General features: G+C 53.3%; 1 protein-coding gene across 4 annotated transcripts in view; it reads right to left on the bottom strand.

Moving 5' to 3' along the window:
• The window catches only part of SMG6 (SMG6 nonsense mediated mRNA decay factor), a 109,480-nt gene that overhangs the window by 59,384 nt on the left and 30,002 nt on the right, over positions 1 to 20,094 (bottom strand). The window lies entirely within an intron of this gene.

Here is a 20,094-nt window from a genome sequence, read left to right as displayed (position 1 = left end):
ACCCCAAACCAGGCTGCAATCAGATAACCCTCCCACTTCACACCCAGCCACGCTGTGCAGCTGGGGCACGGTGTGGAGGTGTCAGGCAAACTATGGAGAGAAATCACACGCAAAAGAAGCTGCCAGGAGGTCACAAGTCCTGAGGTGGTCAGAGCTGTGGCTCCAATGTGCCACCAGCAGCCACAGCGGGAAATCATCCAGCACCAACAATCACAACACATTCCCCCTCTACCTTCTCCCCTTGCAACCTGGCAAATGTCCCTGTTAATGCCAGCACTGGATAAACAGCTCCTGTCACCATGTCACCTCTCAGCTCTCGCCTGCGCAGCCACCCTGTGAACCCAATCATGCAGCTCAGCGGGGTTAGAAATGTCACCCTTCAGCTGTGCCACTGCCATCAAAGGTGCTGCGGGGGCGGAGAGGTGGGTGAGAAAAGCTGGCACTGCTACTTCAATAACTGCTTGTTAAACCACAACCTAAGGTCAGGGCTTCAGGACTCACAGCCAAGACTGACTCAAGGTAAATCCACACCGCTGTCGCATGCTGTATTGACACACAGCCCGTGAAGCCACACTGAAGTCACAGAAGGGAGCTGAGCCAGCCTCAAATCCCCTCCTTCTGGGAGCTCCCGTGGCCACTTGTAGTCCCACATCAACTACATCAGCAAAACTCAGGCATGTGCAACGCTGTGCAGGGCTAGAACGGAGCAGGCAGAGTGTTTTAAAGCAGGAATGTGTCATCAAACACTTTGCAGCCTGAAATGACTGTAATTTGCATTGCCCCACGCTTCACAGGCTGAATTTGCCTGGAAGATCTGTCTTTCTGCACCAGAAAAAGCGAAAGCCCTGCAGTGCCCTGTAAGCCCCCATGGAGGTCAGGGCTGCAGAGGCTGGAGCAGCAGCAGGACATGAGCTCTGACAGTTGTGAGCACTGTGTTACTAAGCCTGCCTGACACCAGCCACTCGTGGGACCCTTTTTCCAGCTGTCTCAGACTTTAACTATTGGAGCTGAAGTTTCCATGCTGGGTGCCTGTCTTAGCTCGAATTCTTCCGGAAATCTTTAGCCAAAACAACTCGGCCACTTGTGAGAATAAGGCTAAGAAACAAGATAGTGGCTTACCCCTGTTTGAAAAAAACACTTACAACCTTTTCCTTGAGCTAATCTAGCAACTGCAAATCCTGGAACGGAGATCTGAGATTTTGCTGCAGAATAACCTTTTTAACAGAGAGTTTTCCTGTCCTACTAGAAATCTGTCCACGCTTGGCCAAGCTATAAACATCTGAAAGACAGCAGTTTTTCCATATTCAATAGGAATACATTTCAGGAGTTAAAACCTTCTAAGATTTCACCTCCCTGAGCATGCTCCATCTTCCTACCTCCCTTCATTTAACCTGTGTTACAGGCAGCAGAGCAATTGCACTGCTCCCATCCAGCCTGTGGGGACCTCTGAAAAAATGTCCTTTTACTAGTCACTGCTGCTTGCTGCAAGCTGGAGATTGGACCCAGACCCCTCCAACTGGCGCCCAGGCTATCTGCTCTGAAGCAGAACCCAGAAGCGAGAGAGGGAGAGGGGATGGGATGGAAAAAAGGGGAGCTGATGAGCATCAGACAGCGAGCACAGAGCGAAAGCAACTAGGAACCAGGGACAGGTGGCTTTTCTGAAGATCACAAAAACTCTCTGAGCTGCAGAAGAGTCCTTCCTCTTCGCCTGTAGGACAGAGGGTTTTTCCTCCAGCTGGGTACTGGGGCTGCACAGAGAGCACTGTGCAGCCTTTTCCTACCAGGAGGCAGTCTCCTTTGCGGGGATTGTTTGGGGAGCAGGTTGGATCGGCCTCCACAGCGCCCTCTGCAAGCACCTACCTGGGCTCTCCCTTGCATCCACACCAGGGCTGCGAGCTCTGCTCCCACCCAGCTGCCAGCAGAGCCCGACCCAGGATTTCTGCAGCCATAAATCTACCTGTTCCACAGGGGAAAGGGTGTTTGGGGAGGGGGGGAGAAACAGACAGAGAGAAAGGGGACTTTTGCAACAGGGAGAAATTTGTGTTTCTCTGAGAACGTTATATTCATGGAAAACATAAACCAACTGTCGTCAAAGTCGTCTGAGCTCAGGAAATGGAGCGGCCGGGAGAAGGCTGCCATGTGGCCGGATGTTATGTATTTCTAATTAGTGCTATACATCTTTCAGCAGCGAGTGTCCTTTTGCTGGGAAACACAACGCGCTGCCCTTGTTATTGTAACTGTCAGAGAGTGCTTAAACAGATAATCTCCAGGAAAAGTGATAAACACATCCCCTCTCCCACTAGGGTGTGCAAAACAGCAATGCCAAACCTTTATTAGGGCAACCAACCAGCCACAGGAAATGGGAATGGGAAAAGAGCAGGCGATGCAAGGGACAGCCGCCTCCAAGGAGAGGGATTTGCTGGAGGAAGCTTCTTTTGGCCACTTGAGTGCCATGTGCCGAAGGAAATCCTGCGAGGGACAATTAGGGCAGACCAAGCTCAAGACACGTAGCCTTGGGCAGGGGGGTGCTTGTAGGGATGGGTCAGGGGGCTGGGAGTGAGGGCTCCCAGCTGCTCTGCTCCGAGAGTGCCCTTGGCTGCAGCGGAAGGGAGCCACAGCAACTCCCAGGCTCACAAGCAAGCAGAGGACGTGCTCCTCCATCCATCCTCCACCCAGATAAACGCAACACAAGGAATGCTGAACCTTTCACAGTTTTAAAACAACACCAGCCAACAAGCCTCAGAGTCTCAAAGGAGACCAGGTTCCTTTGATTCAAGCAATTGGACTGCTCCATCCAAGGGTTGAGAGGGCTCCAGCAAGACAGTTTCCATGCTGGCCTCTCCATCCCCACCTGAGCTGTGGCTGTGGAAGCCCAGAGCAGTGCTGGCAGCAGGTGATCCAGCAGGGTGATCCAGCATGGATCCCAGGGAGCAAGGGCTGAACCCACCTTCCCCAGAGGCCATATGGGAAGGCAGTCAAAGGAACAAATGGGTCTATGGACACAATCCCAAGGATGACATAATGAGCTGGCCAGGGGATGCGGGAGCTGCAGGAGCTTGGTGAGTGCAGGGCTGGGGGTGAGCAGAGCCCCAGGCACCCGGCTGATGTGTCAGCAGCTCGGAGGCACAGACAACTGATTCACCAGCCGGCTGCTGCCCTGTGGGGAAGAAGGCAGAGGCTGGTCACCTCGGAGCTGACACCACCTGAAGGCAATTCGCTTGCTCTCTCAGCGCTCAGACACAGTGTTTTCCCCGTGAGTCACTCTCGGCCAGACGCAGCGTTGGCAGGGCTACAGGGCAGCCCACCGGGATGGGGCTGTCTGCAGGAAGCTGGGAAGGAGAGCTGTGCTGCCGGCCCAGGCAGCTGGTCCCGCTGGTGGAGACCGCACACAACCGACGGGAATATAAAGCAGCAAAGGGAGGGGGATGCTCACAGCTGTGGGGCATTTCCCCGACACCCCCTCGCAGGGGACCTGTGAGTCACTGGCACTCCCAGCTCTTCGCTGGGAACTGGCGAGTCACACACACACACACTCATCTGCCCCCTGAAAGAGCCTGAGAACCTGGAGGCACTGGCTCAGCCCTGGCTAATACCCTGCAAAGAGCCTGGGAACATTCGGGCAGCTCTCCTGGCAGGATGCTCCCCGACTCTGAATTTGCAGACAGGAGACGTGATGGCAGCCCCGGTGCTCCCAGCAGTGTGGCTGAGCTGAACATCACCACCTGCAGCACACAGGGCCGAAGGGCCCCTAAAGTTACCTTCAGGCTGCAGTAATAAAATGGATGCCCCCAGTGCACCTCCCCCTACCATGGAGAGGCAGGAAGGCCCAAGAGGGTCTCAGTCACAGGGCCCAGACATGCAGCAGCGCTGGAGAACTTGCTGCACGTGTTCCCAGAGCAGCTGGGGCCGCCCAGGAGCCCTCGGCTCCCTCTGCTCCTCGCTGAAACCCTGACTTGTCCGAGGGAGGGAAGGAGGGAGGCCTAGGAGGTGAGGAATGCTGGGGGCCTGGGGAGGATGGAGCAGCTCTCCCTGTGGAAGCCATTAGATATTCAACACTTCATTTGTTTCCAGCCGTCCTGGACTGCAGCGCTGGGCTCTAGGACGGGAGGCTCTTCTCTGACGTAACCAGGAAGCAGCTGCAAAATTAAGGAATCCCTCATGACATCATAAAAAGGGTCGATGGTTTACAGGGGAAGGTATAAAAATTAATGACATATTCCCACCCGAAGCAGCCAGGCTGCCCAAGAGCCACAGGGGAAGCCATGCTCTGCCCGACACGAAGGGGCTGCCTGCCCAGGACAGCTCTGTGCTGCCAGCTCCCTCCGGCTCGTCTTGGCTCTGATTGTCCCTAAGCCCAGGCAGGGCTGGATCCTTGCACCTGGGGTGCGATAACCAGCTCAGTATATCCTTCCTGACCCTGATGAACAAAGCTTTGGGAATGACTTTAGGGACAGCTCTCTTGTGTACTCAGGACTGGCCAGGAATCAACGACAAAGAACATCATTGTGAAGTGACTCGGGGAGAGATGGTTATTATTTTCCATGGGAAAAGTAGATATGTGCAGATAGTGCCCCCAACACCCCAATTTCTGCAGCTCTGGGAGACCAACAGGACCTGCAAGAGGAGCCAATGGCAGGTAACCCAGGCTAGGGCAGAAAGAATGACATTAGCCTTGAGGACAAGCACAAAGCCATTTCCACTTGAAAAGGGAAAAGGATAGTGGTTTAAAATTAACTGCAGCCTTTTCCAGGAAATATCAGTGGAAAGAAGCAGCCATTTTTAGAAATGTTATTCTCAGAAATTTCCTGAAAAGACCCATCAGTCAAAACACAGATTGAAGCCATTTCCACTTGCACTAAGCAGCACTTCGTACCTCTCCCTCCACACTTGGGGTGCTTGACCCAGCTGGCAAGGTCAGGATCCTGCTCTGCACCCCTGACCCCAGCGTGGCTGCAGGAGTCAGTTTTGGATGTGAAACAGCCCATGCAGTGCCTGGGGAGGCACATCCCAGTTTTCACTAGTCACACTTGCACTGAGACACACCAGTCCTCAACCATCACAGCTGGGGCAAAGGCACCTCCAGTCTCACCCACACTGGCAAATCTGGAGAGCTGCCAGAGAAACTGTCATTTCTCAGCACTGCCTTCACTGGAGCTGCTCCGAGCACGTGAGCTGACACTGGCACTCATGACACAAGCACAGCGAAGTCCTGACTGCCTTGAGGCTCCACATGATCCCCAGAGCCACAGGTTCTGCTGCTAACAACTGACAGCAACACGAATTTGACCTGTCTGGCAGCTAAAAGGCTGGCAAATCCAAATGTACCTAACTCCTGGCTGGCTCGTAAGCAAGTGAGTCCCTTCAAGCTGGCATGTTGGCTCATCAGTGTATCTATAGCTCCACACCAGCCTGGCACCAGCTGTCTTCCTGCAGAGGGAATATTTGCCATAAAATGCACGAGCAGGATGGGATTGAAGTGACTGCAAGGGCGAAAGGGCCCAAAGGTGAGCAGAGCATCTGGATGAAACAGAAAACACCACATGAAAGAAGAAAAATCATGGATGATAGAAATGAAAAAAGGTTTTAGGGGCACTACAGTGATGCAGAAGGATAAAAGAAACCTCCTGATGGCTTATCCTCTATCTGCACAGATCTGTGAGCCTTTCTTGAAGTCTCCACACAGCCAGAGCCCTGAACCTCACCTCAAAAGGGCTGGTGACGAGCTGCTCAGCTGCCAAGGAGTCTGGCTGGGTGCACATAGCAGCATGGCAAGTGCTACCAGCATCCCACCCAGGAGCTCCATGTGCCCAGCCACAATTGTGTCAGATGTTATTTTCAGCAGGGAGGAGGTGTGAACAGGGCTTCCCAAGAGATTTCCTCCAGCCCCCGAGTGAGGTTTTACCAGGACAATCGCAGTAAATAACAGGCAGCCCATGCTGGAGGTGGGCATGTCCTTGGCAGCAAATGTGAGCAGAGAGCCTGGAACTTGCCTCCTCGGGGGTGAACCTTGTTGAGCACTTCAAGCCTGGAGTTAATGAGAGCAAGTGCCTGCAGATAGGAGCATTTGGAGAAAGGAGCCTTTGATGGGGCAGGAACAGCAAAGTGTGGAGCTTCCGTTTCAACACATTCTCCTTTGCTGCTCTTCTTTTTACGGCTTCCTGAGGGACCAGTGTGTCAGTTTGCAAGGCAAACGCCAAAACATAAAAGTGAAATCCATGCCCCTCTCCCATAAATCCCAGGGTCTTCACTGAATGCCTGCAGGCCTGAACTGCTGCCTCATCTCCTGCTCCAGCACCCACTTGGTCTCTCCAGCCTCCCTGACCAAAGGCAGTGGCACCCCGAGCCCCCAGGCACCAGGACACCCTGCCAAGTGGGGCACAGCCCAGCCACTCTGCCTACAGGGATGCTTACCTAACACTTTCCATTGTAAGACCCTGGTTTCAGTTCCTAAGAACTTTGCCAAACTTTAACCATTTAGGCTGCAATCCTTCATGCCAAAAGCTTTCTTCGAGTTGAATTTATTGGGAAAATTTCAACTACAAAGGTTCAGCCATTTGCCAGAATGAGGTTAGGGAAAATATATTGTCCTTCTGAAGTTAAAAATTCTTTGACCGTTTCAGCAAAATCCCTAGCACCTTCACACTTTGGAGCAGGAACCAGAAGTTTGGCAGGGGACAGCGGCAGGGTCAGGGTGTGCCTTCTGCCACCTCCATCATGCTTTGCCAAGGTGGGGGCCTATGGAAATCTGGGTGCTCATTATCAGACACCTCTCACATGCCACGTCAACTGAAGCAGCAGCTGGTTCATCTGCTTGGATAGACAAGGGAAGAAAGAACCAAGCTAGGTGAGACACTGGAGAGGGAAAGGGAGGTGCAAAAGGGAGATGAAGCAGCACAGGGGAGGTGACAGCATAGCAGCCCTTCTCCAGCCCCCTCACTTCTCTGCTGGCACCATCAGTGGCTGCTCTCCCCAGAGGGTAACAGCTCCACACATCCAGCATTCCTGCCGTGGCAGAGGCTTGTGTGGTGCAACTAGATTTACGTGCCAGCCGAGGATCCCAGATGAGGTCAGTCTGGTTCCATGGGGGAGCTTGCTTTTCTGAAATATATGGAAATTACACATCCAAAAAACTGCTCAGAACACCAGACTTGGAGGCATCTATGCAGCTTCAAGTCAACTCCATCACACTTACTCATCATAAAGTCGTCGTAGCAACACATCACTTTTTCTCCCCTCAAGGTACCATTTTCAGTCAACACAGAAAATTAACAGGCAGCAGAGACCCTCCTGCAGGGTGTTCTGATGTGCTGACATGTGTATGTGTTCAGTAGGGCTGAGGGCTGCAGGACAGAGTCACGGTTTGAGGATTAAGATGGAGAATTTGATGCCATCTTTGCCTTGGTCTTGAACTTCCAGGGGGATCCAGAAGTCCCCTTAACCCCTCCCTCCCAGTGCACAGTCACTCACTTGTTGACTGACCACAGTGATATAGAGGGGATGGAATCTGCAGACACTGGGCATCTCTGCTTTGAGCAGGATCAAAGGCAGTTCCTGAAGGATTATATTTTTTAGGAGAACTCCATCTCCTGCGTCTCAAACTGGGCAGTCAAGGAGCTAGAAAACTGGTATTTTCCTCAAGCTCAGTTCCCCATTGCTACCTGTTAGAGGTACCATGAAAAAAGGCACCCAAACCCAAGATATTTTAAGCACAAAACAGTGAGTTTACACTATCCAACAATTTGGACCTCAATCTTCTAGCTCTTCCTACGCTCCATGTGGCACTGAGCATGATGATAACACTTAATCAGCGACTTCTCTGGAAAACTCCCATGCGAAAGGAAAGGAATTTTACAAGCAAAAGGACTATAACAGGAAAATTGAGCCTGGGATCTCTTTGCCATGTCATCGTCTTGTCAATCACAGGAGGCCTTATCTGTGTTACACCACCCCTCAAGTGCTGCTGAGCACAGGCTTTGAGGCTCACTCTGTTTGGAAACAACCCCTCGCAACGCTCCTCACGAGGATACAGCCAGATTCACCCCCCACTCCTCTCGTGGTGAATGGGGGATGTGGTCTTCTGTGGAAATTTGGAAAAAATTCTGCTTCAAGCGGTGCCATGCGAAGGGAGGTTCTCAGGTGTCAAGTGAGCAATTCCCTGCGGGAAGGGCTGCGACCACAGGCACAAACCCACAGCACGCAGAGAAACCATTCCAGGAAGTTTAACATCCGAGCCCCCCTATTAGAAAATATGATCTCAGTGCTCCAACAACTTACACGGAGCCGGAGCCTCAGGTCCCAAACCCCCGTGCAGCCTGCGGCACGCGCGCGCTCACACCGGCTATTGAGCCCCCGCCACGGCACTCAGGAACCAAAGAGCCTCAACCTTCTACATTCATTAACAAGCGCAAGACATCACGGGTTTATGCCAAATTCCTCTTCCCCCCTGTGATTTGAGATAGGATTGGCATGACCGCGACGTTCCCTGCAGCTACTGTTGCTGCAGCATTCCCAGCACGGCGGTTTGGAGGGAAAGGCTGCGCTGGAGGGTGGTGGGCTCACCCTGGGGTGCCCCAGCACCCCTTTTGTTTGCTGCTGTGTCTCGTGCCAGGAGGACGTGAGGGAGCTGTGGGCTCCCATACAGCCAGCACCGCTGCGTTTCCTGCAGAGATTTGAAAACCTGTTGCAGTTCCAAAGCGAGCTTCGATTTCACTGTGACCAGCAGCTCAGAGACTCATAGTTACTATACAGCCGAATAAAATATTTTTTCATAAATTTAACGCCAGCATGTCTGTGTTTGGAAACTTTGAAAATCCATGTTGTATGGTTTACTGCACTGGAAAAGGTGCCAACAGAGTTTCAAAGGAAGGGAAGTGTATAACTGTTTCCTTTCAAATGCATTTTCCAATGGGATCCATTGAGGGAAAAGGCTGGAACTAACTAAAACATTATTAAAAACTGTTATGAAAAGAGACAGAGAGATGGAAAAAGATAGACAAAAACTCCAATACACAGCCGAAAGGGAGGGAGGGAGACAGGCGGCAAGAAAGGGGATATGGGCAGAAAGACACTTTGGGTGGGGAAAATGGGGCGAGACGGGGAGTTTTAACTGGCAGTCGCCCTTCGTGGTTTCATATTGTTGCAGATCAATTGATCAGGATTTCAAGTGCTGCTGGCCCGGTGGCACAAGACGAACCACAGAGTTGGCTGCAAGTGCAGCCCTTGCGAACTGCTGACCTTCAGTTTTCAAACCAAAAATATTCTTTGGGAAACGGTTACAGCCAGGTTCCAGCCCGGGCTGCCAAGCAGAAAACAAGCACTACGAACCTGAAGTAACGCCCCAAGTAACTTACACCAAAGCAACAATCAAGACTAGTAACCTGAAGTAACTCCCTGGTGTGATTCAACCAGCAGTAACCGCGCGTGACATGTGTGCAGGGGCTTGGCTCTTCCGTCCTCCCGGACTGGAGCGGGGAGTTCTCCAATCACTGACACCCTCTGTCGTGATGAGCATCGGCCCTCAGACCGCTCCCGCTCCGTGTTGGCCACGCTCAAGCTACTCTAACCAAGTCTATAAATACCAAAGCAATTGGGTCCATATAGCGCGGTCACAGCCTGTTTCCAAAACCACCGCTCCAGCTCCAGGCACAGCCCTGGGTTTGCTGCCCTGAGAGCGAAGGGGGAACCAAAAGGGGTTCAAAACATACATTTTGTCACAGGCTTCAGTGCCCTGGCCATCAGGAGGCTGCCAGGGTCGGGGCTGGATCTCTGTTGCTCTGCCAGGCTTCAAAGAACCAGGCTGGGGGTGGGCAAAGCTCGGCGCACGCCTGCAGAGCTCCAGGCCTGTGGTTCCACGGGGTGTAGTAACCCTGGGCTGTAGCACACATGTCGAGGGATGAGGGGAAAAAAATAAACAGACAGACAAAAGAATGAGGATGCTCTGCCAATTCCAATTGTGCAGCTTTTATTTTAAATGCTTATCAAGCTGAGAAAGAGCAGAGTTCTTGGAAAACAAGGTTTCCTTTCTTCCCATGCCAGTGTCAAACACCCTCAAGGACGGGTACAGCACAGGCGCTCACTGCTGGCCGCCCTCTCTGCAGCCACCACCCCGTCCCACCCGCCTCAGGAAGGGTTTGCAACTAATAGCCCTGGTGTTTCTGGTAAAAAGATCTCTGTGATTTTTTTTATATATATATATATATATATGTATATATAAAAAATATTTTTTTATTAATCTCCAATCTGGCTGGGTTCAAATTATGGCCAATTACCCACCAACACTTCTCGCTAATAAAATAAATTTTTACGGGCCCTAATTACTGCTTTCGCTGAACCGCTCCACAGGAAGCCGGGAGGCTGCGGCTCTCCAGACGGCAGCAAGAACAGTAAAAGAGCTACAAGCGAAGGCACCCGCGAGTAAACGGCGAGTGAGTGACTCAGAGGAGACGGAGCCGGAGGGGCGGGCGGAGGGGGAGCGCTCGCCCGGCTGGAGCGTGAGACACGGCGGTCCGTGGAGCGCTGCGTGTGCCATGCGCACGGCCGGCCGTCAGGTTCCCCCGTCAGTCGCAGCACCCACTACCTGTGACGCAAGGCTGTTCCTGGGGACAAGGAGTGACGGCCGCGGCGCTACGCCGGGGGGGAGGACGGTCTGCGGACGCGAGCCGGCGAGAAAATTATATTTGGAAGCGGCTCTGCATCAATCGCACGTGACAAGGGCAGAGGCAGAGTCGCCTCCCAGCGCGGCTTCGGGGGAGCAGCCTCGGGGAGGGGGTCCTCCAACCCCCCCACCACCACCGCTGGTAGAGGGGAGGTGGCTTCTCAGCCCAGCTCCCACCTTTGGTTCTCTGCGTTCCAAACACAGTTAAGGGAAGGAGGCGGAAATAGCAGAAAGGTAGAAAATTCCTCTGAAAACGCGAAGTATCCAGCCTGCTCCCAGCTACGCACACACATGCTCCTGCCTGCCAGCACAGCGCGGCCCCAAAGGGCTCCCCGAGCATGAAAAATGAGCAGGAACCCACTGGGTGATTGCAGCCCACAGCCCAGCTCACCCTTAACCCCGCTGCTCGGCACGGAACAGAGAGAGCGGAGCTGCTGCTCTCCATCAGGGAACACCCTCCGTGGCAGGAACCCACCAGCCCATGTGAGCCGGGGCTGCCACGCAGGTATCCCAGCTCAGCTGGGGAAACGCGGCTCTGCAAGATTGATTAATTTTTTTTTTTTTTCCTTTCTTAAGCAGGATTGCACTAATTTCCAAGGCCTAATGGACTCCAGCTGCGATGGGGAGGCAACGCCGCAGTAGTACAAAGACCTTTACACGTTGGTGCAAACTTGTACAACGTTCAGTGCACACACACACACACACACACACACACAAAGCCCTATAAAAAGGATGCACTGCAGCGGGATATTTTTAGTCTTGACAATACAGCCCTAAAAATACAACTTTGCTAATACATCACTACAGAAATATTCCCAGTGTCCATTCAGGAACGGTTTAAAACATTTATTTTTGTTTCCTTTTCCAATGGTCAGAGAGGAGGGAGAAAATAGAAACTCATTGATAAGAGGAAACGAGAGAGACATGAAAAATTGAAAACTACCTAAAAGCTCATGGAGAGGTTTATTTTATTAGTTCTTAATAAATATCTTGCAGATTTCCTCAGGAAATACACCAGATCACATGTAAAATAGTTTGGTACTGATGTCAACTGTGTCAGCATATGAAATCTATTAGGGTGAAGCCACAGCAGGGTGATCAGCGTGCTGAAAAACTGCACGGCACTGAGGCGAGGGGGGGCGGGGGGAATCTCACGGCCCTTCCAAATTCTTCGAGAGGTAAAAAAGTCAGCCAAGACGCAGAGAGAGAGAAAAAAAGATCCCACATCCTGCTTTGCGCTGCCAGCAATGTGAAGTGCCCAGAGATTAATTCTATGTCTGGCCTGGAAATGTGACTTTAAAGCATTGGAGGGAGCGGGGAGGAGGAGGAGGAGGAGGAGGAGGAGAGAGGAACGAGAAGGCCAGGCGAACCGGGACTGGCACCGTGCCACCGACCCCCCCTCCCATCCTTCCCAAGCCGTGTTTCAATGTAGACAGCAGTAAACCCCAACAGACGGCAGCTCCCGGGGCTGCCAGGGCCTCGCACCAGCTGGGGTGCGTCTCCCGCTCCCTGTGCAGATGGGCCCTGGAGCATCACTTCCGCTGCGCCTGCTTTTTAAAGCCACACGAGCCCATGTGGCCGCGTTTCGCCGCTCCCTGCCATGGCCCCGCGCACGGTTGGGGCCCCCCAGGCGGGATGAGCCCTGCTCCCAGCACCAGGCATGAGGGTTGTCAGCCCTTGGCTCCTCGAGCCCCGCGCTGAAGGGTTTATGCTGTTCCCAAACCCGCCTTTGGCAGCCTGCGCCTCCTTCTCCGTCCCTGTGCCATTACCCAGAGAGCAGGCGCTGCTTACGCAAGACGCCCCTGCTCCGCTCCTGGGGCCGACTGAGAAGCACCAGGAGTTCACCCAGGTGGGGTCAGGGGACACACACATGCTCCTGGGAGGGAGGGGAGAAAGGGGAATGGAGAAACTCCACAGCCAAACCCACCCCTGCAGGGCATCTCCCATCCCACCACGACATGCTCCTGTCTGCCTCTCGTCCCATCCTGCAGGTTGGAGGACCTGAGATCCTCAGGGACAGACAAATCACCTGTGCCCTCTGACTGCGACCCACGAGCCACCCCTACAGCCACGTTATCCACAGCTATCACAAGCCACATCAAACAGCATTAAAAATGACCCTTCCATTAGACAAGGACCGTGTACCTTCAAGGCTGTCACCCAGCCAGGATTAAACTGTCCTGGTCTGTGAAGCTGGACTGAGCATCACACAGCCAGGGTGACTCCCAAAGGTCACACTAACCAAGCCCTCACCTTCCTCCTGACCATCACTGAGCACAGGCAGAGCCAGCGCTGTGCTGCCAAGAACCTGCTGCACAGCACACGCAGCCTCGGGCAGACCCCAGTCAGGGAAAATAAAAGATCTCCACGCATAAACATATGTGGGGTCACCTCCTCACTGCAAATGCACTCGAAAGTAGAAACACAGTCTTGGCTAGGCTGCCATTCCTGATCTCAGCATTAAGGCAAGAGATCCCAACAAGTTGCCAAGGGTACTTGCTCTCAGCTGAAGCCCCCCCAGCACCAGGCACATGATTCATCGAGGGGCTACAGCCTGAGAGAAGATGGAGGCAGGATGGAGCTGGCAGGGGCTGAGCCCCCTGGGCAGCCCTCAGGAGAAAGCTCCCTCACCGAGCTGGCAGACTGCACTCAAACCTGCACAGGGCACGGGGCGGGCAGCCCTCCCTGCCTACACCTGGCAGGTTATAAAACAGCCCCGCAAGCTCAATCAGGAGTTTTACAACTTCACAAAGCACCATAATTAGCCTAATTATACACTGTTCTCTCAGAGAATTAAATAGAAATACAGTAATTGAGTCGGTGCTGCTCAGAAGCACGAGGAAATCAAAGGTGCAAGGCACATTAAAGAATCAGAAACATCTCTTCAAAAGCGAGAGGATTTCCTGTCATGCTGCAAACATCTAAAGCTTCACCAAAGCTGCTGCACCTGGTGTACCCCACTCTGACTCCCTAGCACCCCTCTTTCTCCACCACCAAAGCAGGGGTGATGCAGAACCCCGGGAGAGCTGTCTCAGGCACCTCCTCTCTTATTTTACAGCAGGACAGATGGACAGAGAGTGCCAGTGCTCCATTTCCTGCCTTTCACTTTACACAGCAATGCTGCTTCTTCATTGAAATAGTGGGTTGGATTTAGCATTCACAGAGCTGGCCATGCCTTGGTGGCACCAGAGCAAAGCCCCTCCAACCTGGCCTTGCCTGTCCCTGGCTCTGTCCTGACTTGCTGCTCGGGCTGCTGAAGCTTGGCTCTAAAGCAGACTCAGGCTTTGTGATTACAAATCATTTCCCCTCTGTTTGTTGCCCTGAAACAAGATCTCGGTATCACCCTGCATTTGGTGGAACAGCTTCACAGGCAGATGTAAGGGTGTGCTTGTGTGACAGGCAGACTGGGCAGAAGCCCCCAGCCAGCTTATCCGACACTACTCCATGGGGACTTTGCTGCACTTGGGCTGGAGGGCAGGACTGGAGAGTATGACACACTAGCAACACTTGGTTTTGCTGGAAACCTTTCCCTTCCCTGCCACAAAGCCCTGCTCAATCTTTTGCCTCCCAAGCCAACGTCTAGATTTCAGAAACCTGAACTGCCAGTGGAAATTCCCTGCAGCGCACTGATTATTACATCTCCTGCTGGCACTTGTGGCAAGGGGAAAAAAAGTCACATGGCTTTCTGGACACACGTTTCACTGAGGAGTCTTGCATCAGAGGGCAGAAGCCAGCAGCCAGGAAAATAACTCCAATTACGGTAAATAAATCCCCAAATATGTGACAATCTGCCTTTTAAACAGGAAACAGAGGGGAATAAGCAAAGGAAGACTCTGGTCTAAACATTGCTGCCACCAGCCTCAAGAGCCCAAGAGCGAGACTCTGAAGACACGTCTGGGCCAGAATTATTTTACCTGAACTTTGCTGATGTGTCTCAAGTCCGAGACAGCTTCCTTCCCTGAAGGGAGAGGCGCCGACAGTTCCCAGCAACTGTGCCAACCTCCAGCATTCCCAATGGCTCAAAGGAGAAACCCTGGAGGGTCAGCTGCCACCTCCGGACACGTCCATGTCTCTCAGGAGGCTCAGCACAGGAAGTTGTGTGGCTCCTGAGATAAGCGATGCAGGTATCGCTCCCCACACCACCTCACCCCTTCCTGCTGCTCACACATCCAAGGTCTGGCCTGTGTATGGACACAGCTGGCAGCAGACATCACTTGGCAACAGGTTAAAGTGTAAAAGCCCTTTGCCCAGGCAGTGACATCTCAGAACCTGATAGCTCTAGAGAATCTGTGCGAAGCAGGCAGCACAGAGAAGGATGGACACCATCACCAGCCAGCCCTGCTCTGCATTTCCTCTCCTAATTACAACTTAAACACAAAGCAAATACAAGCAGCAATGTGAAGGGAGAGGAAGGATGAATTAAACATCCAGTTCCTCAAAACTTAAGGCCTTGGGAAGTGCTATGTCTTAACACCACCTCACTGACAGCACTGCCCAGTCTCACAGGGAAAGTCACACAGTGACTGCCAAGTGCAGCTGGAGACCTGAGTACAGACACCTCAGTCCACACTTGCTGTATGGTGACTGAAGCCCCAGCACCCAGAGAAAGCCAGTTACCAAACTGCTCAACTCTCCTGCACCAAGTGGGCTGTGTTTGCACTGCAAACCAAGTACCCCAGGCAGCTGGAGGGACCTCAGGCTCTGCTCTCAATGGAGTGCAGGGCTGCAGATGCTCAGCATCCCCATGACACAGCCCTGCAACGCGATGTCTTCATCGACCTCCCTGTTGTGCCCAAAGCTGCCATGGCTCACAGCACTGCCTGCTCCAAGGTGCCAGCTGGACTCTGCTGAAGCACATATTTACCATGCAGAGAGGGGAATTAAGAGAAAAGAACTCAGTTCTGCTCCCCATACCAGGAAAGACCAAGGTGCTGCTGCTATCTACAGCCTGAGGTTTATTAAGCTTTCTTTTGTGCCTAATTTAAAACTCCACCAAACCAAGGCAGCTACCTACAGCACTGCTTTATTTTTAAACTCAGGCAGATGCACCGGACTCTCTTGCATTCGGCTCCCGACACCTTTTGTCAGCTCCAACATGCAAGATGTGGTTACAGCTTCATGAAAAGACACCGAGATGAAGCTGCTGCAGGTGATCAGTCGATGCTTCCTCTGAGCCCTTTCTGATGCTGCAGTGAGCTCTTTGAGCAAAGCTGGGTCCGAGCGGCAGAAACAAGACTGTGGCAATGGTCAGAGCCGAGGTTCTGCTGAGGGCAGACACCACCAGCCTCTGCATCATCTCTGGGGATATTTTAAGGATTCATGCTGTAGATCTCAAGCCTGAGCAGCTGCGGTTAGCAAAGCAAAACCTGCTCTGTCCAGCACAGGGCTGTGAGCAGCAGTAGGATGGCAGCAGGGAAGGCTGCTGGTTACCACAGCACAGCCTGATTTCAGGGGGTCCTCGGGATCCTCTTCAGCCAGGCTGGGTGCTGAGCTACATGGAAAAGGGGAAGTCCTGTACCTGCTTAGACACCGCAGATCCTTCGTTACATCTGGCAAGATCAGCACCTCAAGCTGGTGTAGATGTTCAAGGAGCAAGCAGGGCCACATGCAATAGGAAACTCTTGCAAAGGCTGCAGTCAGCACACACTTGCTATGTGACAGCAGCTCTCTGAGCCAGGCAAAGTATCTCCAACCTGGCAGCCTGTGCAGTATTGACCTACCCGACACTGCTCTGAGTACACCAGTGTGGCAGTGCACAGGGGACAGGCACTGCTGTGAATCTGCTGCAGGGAGTGGGATGTGAAACTTCCCTTTCTGCACAAACCTTTAGGGTTTCCCAGGCAATGCTACCTTGCATAGAGAACCCAACCATGTTCCACTCGAGAAGACACAGCCCAGAGGGCTGCGAAGCAAAGCCCAGCCTGCCCCTGCCACGCTGGCTGCCCCCTGGAGCCCTCATATCCCACATGAGCACAGTTCCACTACCAGAGCGCAAGCAGTAGGTTTTCCTCCTCATCCACTGTGGTCGGTAGAGCGGAAGCCCTATACACTGGTCACCCTGCCCAAAGTGCCACTTTCCTCTGCTTGAAACACAAGGCACTTTCCCAATCCTCAGCTAAAGCCGCGCACTTGGCCAGACCCTCCCCGTGCCTCTCTCTCTGTGCCCTGACTCTGCTCGGCCCCAGGAGGATGCAACTTCATTCCCTACATGTGCTGAGGATGCACATATGGCAGCCCCCTCCCCTCTCCACTTCCACCTAAGCCCGACCTCCTAACAACCTCCACACGGCACAGCGCGACCGGCCTGAGAGTGCCAGAAGGCATCCAGGTGCTGCAGCCTGATGCTTCACACCCGCAGCCAGGCAAATTTGCTGGGATTTCCGGGAAGTGTCTCTAGGGTGCCCTGTGCTGCTGCACCCCCACTTTGGTGTGCGCTTGTTTGGAATGCGGGGCCGTCGGGGGGGTGGGGGGGGAGAGGGGAAGTTATTCTGGTGGTGGCCTATGAATAACATCCAGTGATTTATAGGAAGTATAATCCAATAATACAGTAAAATAAAACAGTGTGTCTGAGATGGGTTTGATTCCAGGAATTATAAAACAAATTATTAAAGAGAGAGAGAAAGAAAAAAGCCTCAGAGAGGCCAGATCGGAGTAAATTGGGCACAGATGGGCTGGGAGGGGGTTTCTCTCCCTCCACTCACCGAGATGCCCCTGCCGCAAGCACGGCTTCAATTAGTCTTTTCAGAAACCAGAGTTTTATTTCCCCAAATTACAGAATTAAAAAAAAATTAAAATTCTTGGAGTGCTTGTGGTTGGGATAAAGGGATCCAAGCTTCCCTGTGAGTTGGTTGTGCAGATGGCTACCAAACTGTTAAACGGGCCACCCCACAATGGTCCCGCCCCAGCCAGACCCCAGGATGGCCCAAGACAGTGGTGGGTACCTATGTCCTGTCATGGAAAGCTCCAGCAACTGCAAGTCTCTGCCGTGTAGAGTGGCTGCCTCTCTCTGCCTCTCTCCCCTGGGTGAGCACTCCTTGCCCCATGGGTTTGAGGTCTACAAGAAGCTTTTTCACACCTCGAACACTCCTGACAGGCGACAGACGGGTCAGTGGGACCCTCACTGGCTGCACGGCGTGTTCCTGTCTCCCTGGACAATGCAGGAACACTCCGTTTGATGCCGAACAGCAGGGGAAGCACTTCATGTGGGAATTCTTTGGCTTCCTCTCTCAGAGAAAACAACAGATCCAATTCATCTCCCAGGGTCTTCCCAGTGCTGCCCGGCTGCACAGGCAGCTGAGACCAGCTCCGGCATGCCTGGTGCTGTCCCTGGGGATAAGCTGAGCTGCTGCACCAGCCCAGGCCACAGGGCTCTGCAGTGCTCACCTGAGCCCTGGTTGGGCAACCACTGCAGGGTTCAGGTAGCCACAGCAGCAATCTGCGTGGGAGGAGGATGTGAAATGCCACGTGCTGCTCACAGCTGGCTGGCTCTGAAACCGGTTCAAACACCTCAGTGCACCTCAAAAAAAGTCATCCTGTCAGAAGAGCACATGGTGACCTTGTGCAGGTTGATTTATGAAAGAGTGGCAGTGGTTGGAAGCAGAGATACAGAGGACATGCCACACCTGCCATACAGGGGTCACACACCAGGACAGGGGCACCCCTGAGGGACCACGGCCCATGACACTGTGACACAACTGCCAGCACCACTGGATCCCAGCACCAGGGTTTCATTAGACACCAGACACAGGGAAACAAGCACATTTACAAGTTTCTCAGGAGTAACGGGGTCTCCAGAGACCTGGAAATATATGACAGGGGCGGGAGGGAGCAGCTGTCCCTGAAGAGAACACCCCTGGAGAGCAGGGAAGAGAGGCTCTTGGACAGACCTCCCTCCCGGCCCCGGAGAGAACCCACGGATCAATTCCTGCTACCGCGAGCTCGCAGCTGAAGGTCAGACAGGCCCGTGCGATGGGAAGGACACAGACACGCTCTGATCCCAGATTTGCAGGAGGATTTCAGTAGGAGGAGATCTCTGGAGGCTGTTTGGTCCAACAGCAAAGTTAGATCCAGCGCTACAGAGCAGACACAGCCAAGCTCTGACTACGGCCGGCTCCCCAGTAACACTTCCTGGCAATTTGGGATGCAGGCAGGGTGGGACTGCTCCCTGTGCCCCGCCAGCCTCCCACAGGCTCACAGGGGCGGCTCAGCCCCCTCGCTCCTGCTGCTGCCCATGCTGCTGCAGCGCAGGGAGGTGACTCATGTGCTGGGAAATGGAAACCCGCACCTTCCCGACAGCATTCCTGCCACATGCTCCAGCCAGGCCTCTGCCCACAGCAACCCACACGCTGGGGAAGGAGCCAGCACCCCTGCTCTGTGCTGGGCATTTGCTAATCATACAGCAAACATTCCTCCTTGCCTTCTAAACTCCTGACCCTTTGCTGCTTTGCTTTTTATTTCCATCTGCAGCCAGTTCTTCCCAGTATGGCAGCATGGGCACCAAGCCCCACCTGTGCAGTGCCAGCACTTGGCGTACGAGCACTCAAGAGACCACCAGGGCATTTGCACCGACAACAGGATTTGCTTGGCCAACAATATTCCCAGCAATATTTCAGGGTCACCAGAGCAAAGAGTCCTTAGGGAAATCCCTGCAAGGCACTTGGCCTCAGATGGCAGCCACGGTGCCATCCGACCTGCAGGCATTCCATGAGCACTGCCACCTGCTTCCGCACACAGCCTGCAGTCCCCAGCAGGAAGAGGTTTGCTTTCTCCAGAGATCTGAAAGCTGGGAGCAGCTGGCAGCTACCCACACAGGAGGCAGATAACTCAGAGAACACTTACTTTTCACGAGAAAAAAAGTGCTCTCTTTTTCACTCACACACACCCACAACTTGGGTACGGATGGAAGAACATGGTCCAGCGGTCTGAGAGCTGGGATCGCTTCCTGCTCTGCCACAGGGGTTTGCCATCCAGCCCAGACAAATCCCTTCCTCTCCTTACCACCCGCTCCAGTCTGCAGCACAGACACCACTGCTAATTCACCTACCAGGGGTATTATTAATATTACTAATATAATAATTACCGTCACGCAGAGGCATTTGCTTATAATCATAAAGCACTTTGCAGCTCAAAGATAAACATGCCGTCGTTGGCTGGCATCTGGTAGGCGGGAGGGCGTGGCTGCCTCACCAGCAGGACTGAAAGCTCCCCCTGAGCTTCCCCCAGGAGAGGAGGACGCCTGCAAGGCAGGCACGGCACACGGGAGCCACTTCCCAGCCCTCCGGCTGGTGCTGGCTCATCCATCAGCTGACCTTGGCCACTAACCACCAGCCTGACAAGTGGCCAACTGGTTCACGAGGGAGAAATCTTCCAGCAGCAGCTCTTTGGGGCTCAGCCTGATCGCCCACATGGTGGCTTTAGCTGAAATCCATCAAGCTGGAGGC

Source organism: Myiozetetes cayanensis, unplaced genomic scaffold (assembly GCF_022539395.1).
Source record: "Myiozetetes cayanensis isolate MyiCay16 unplaced genomic scaffold, myiCay2020 scf27, whole genome shotgun sequence".
Taxonomy (NCBI): domain Eukaryota; kingdom Metazoa; phylum Chordata; class Aves; order Passeriformes; family Tyrannidae; genus Myiozetetes; species Myiozetetes cayanensis.
Note: the sequence above shows the minus strand (reverse complement) of the source record. Positions and strands in the feature narration are given on the sequence as shown.